Below are 2,411 nucleotides of genomic sequence, written 5' to 3' on the forward strand. Positions count from 1 at the left end.
ATGTGTCTTGAAAAAAGATGAAATTATATAGTTCCATAGAGGTTTTACATACAAAAAGTATATAAAAGATTTTGGGTTATGGTGAGATTGTTACTGACAGTCTAAACCTGGTACATGCCTTGATTCCAGCTAGCTGGATTTGGCTGTATGCCCACATGATAAATAGACAAAAGATGGTAAAATGAGTATTGAACTTGATCAACCTGGGAGGAAGTAGTTAGATTTCTTCTCTTTACCTGTCCCACAGACACAATTATAATTTACAGAAACAAAAGCCAGGTGATATACATGTGTATATTTGGTTAATCTGAAGATGAAGAAAGCTGAGGAAAAAAAGGCAGAAAATACACACATGCAGATTTAGTTAGTCTGAGTTGTCCCAGAAGGAAGGAGATCCCCACTTTCATCTTCGTTGGTGCCCATCAGGATGAGAGGTGGAAGCCCCATGGCCCCCAGCTTCTACTCTCAGCATGAGGAAGTCATTCCCAATTTCAGATGAGGTGCCTCTGAATTCAGTCTGCTTCAAGATTATTAATTGTCAACAGTTCTCAAATGATACTGTAATCTCTCCTTGTTTAAATGCATGCCAGAGATGTGGGAAGGATTGGTGAAGGGTGAGTATCAGTTGGTGCAGAGTCAGAAGAAAGGGAGAAGGAAGCACACAAGCACAGCTTGAATGTCTTCTCATTCTGTTATGTTTTGAGAACTTAGAGACTTTGTTACCTAATCCTCAGTTTCTCAGGCAAATCAGACAAAGAATTTGACTCAGAGTTAAGTTAATGAGCTTATATGATTTACAAACACTCAGACCTGGCATCACTCACATCAGGAATCTGCTGAGAGTCTCATAATGACAATTATTCTTACAAGCCTTCTCTTCCCACCTCCCAGAGTCTGCTCTCCATCCACAACCACCCATTTACCAAAAAGCAGGGAGCCACTGCTCAGACACTTCTTGGCCTAATGAAAAATCTGGGATCATCTTTTTGGAGTTCTGGTGCTGGATGTGCTCTCTGTGGTGATATCTGGCATGAGATGGGTGGGTAGAGATTTGCAGTTCACCTGGCCATGCAGGATGCAGTTCTCCTCTTCTGTCATTTCACACCCATTGATCATGAACATTCATTATTTTCAGAGACAGAGGCTATTCTCTGCTCTAAAATCTATGTGCTGGCTACTACCGGGATCTCTTAATAGCTTCACAGGATGTATTCTGGATTGACATTACTCAGTGCATCCATCAGCTTCATTGTGGCCATGCCCACTATTTTTTTCCTAGGAAACTTCTGGCCATCAGGGTACTGGCAAAACATCTTGAATGTTCTGGGAAGGCGGCTGTGGCCCATAAAAGCCAAATCATCTTCCTGTATAATCCAGAGAGATGAAGTGGTCACCAAAGACTCACAGGGAAAGAAACTGCAGAGGCTCAGCAATCTCATTTGACTCAATGACCAAATTTCCTGGATATCAGCTCTTTGCAAAGAACTCTGCTAGAAACTAGGGGCTTAATAGTGGATAGTACACAGACCCTGCTCCAGGGAAGTTCACATTTTGGAAAGCGAAACAAAGGTGTAATCCAACAATGTTGTAGGACAGTAAAGAGAACAACAAAAAGAGAAATATGTTCTGGGGATACTAGAAATTGTACAGGGGAGGAAGTGGCTCCATGTGAGGAGGTGGTGTTGAAAGCCTTTACCAGATGAAGTTTTGATTGAGCTGGGTTTTGAAGGATGATCAAGAATCTTCTGGGCTGGGGCTGGAGCTGAGTGGTAGAGTGCTTGCCTAGCATGTGTGAGACCCTGGATTTTATTCTCAGCACTGCATAGAAATAAATAAGGAAAGAAAGAAAGAAGGGAAAAAAGGTCTATTAAATACTAAAAAATATTTTTTAAAAAAGTCTTCTATGAGCATGAGAGCATTCTAAGCAGTGGAAAGTGCATGAGTAGTTATTTAGATATAACCTTTTTGGGTGGAATTCAAGGATTTTGTAAAGAGAACACCCAAGGAGACAAAAACTGATTAGAGGATATTTAATTCCAATGTTTCACTTGAGTTTCTGATAAGAAGCAATAACCTTTGGGCATAATAATAACTCTGATTAAACTTTTTATTAATAATTTTTACAAACCTGAGCTTAAAGATAAAAATGGGCATGTCTCAGGACTCACTGCCAACTTCCAAGGTGGAGGGGGCAACTGGCTTCTGCAATAGGGGGTGGGGCACAGGTGTATTTTCCTACTGGCTGTACATTTAGCTCCACCTTCTTTCCCAGCATATAAATATGCCAGACTGACTTCATTGACTCACAGCGGTTCACAGAAGGCAAGCTTGGAACCTTCTGCCCTGTCAAAAAATAGCTCCTATAGCTGGAAGTCAAACTCAGAAAAGAAAATTTTGGAAGGAAAGTAGTG

Source organism: Ictidomys tridecemlineatus, chromosome 10 (assembly GCF_052094955.1).
Source record: "Ictidomys tridecemlineatus isolate mIctTri1 chromosome 10, mIctTri1.hap1, whole genome shotgun sequence".
Taxonomy (NCBI): Eukaryota; Metazoa; Chordata; class Mammalia; order Rodentia; family Sciuridae; genus Ictidomys; species Ictidomys tridecemlineatus.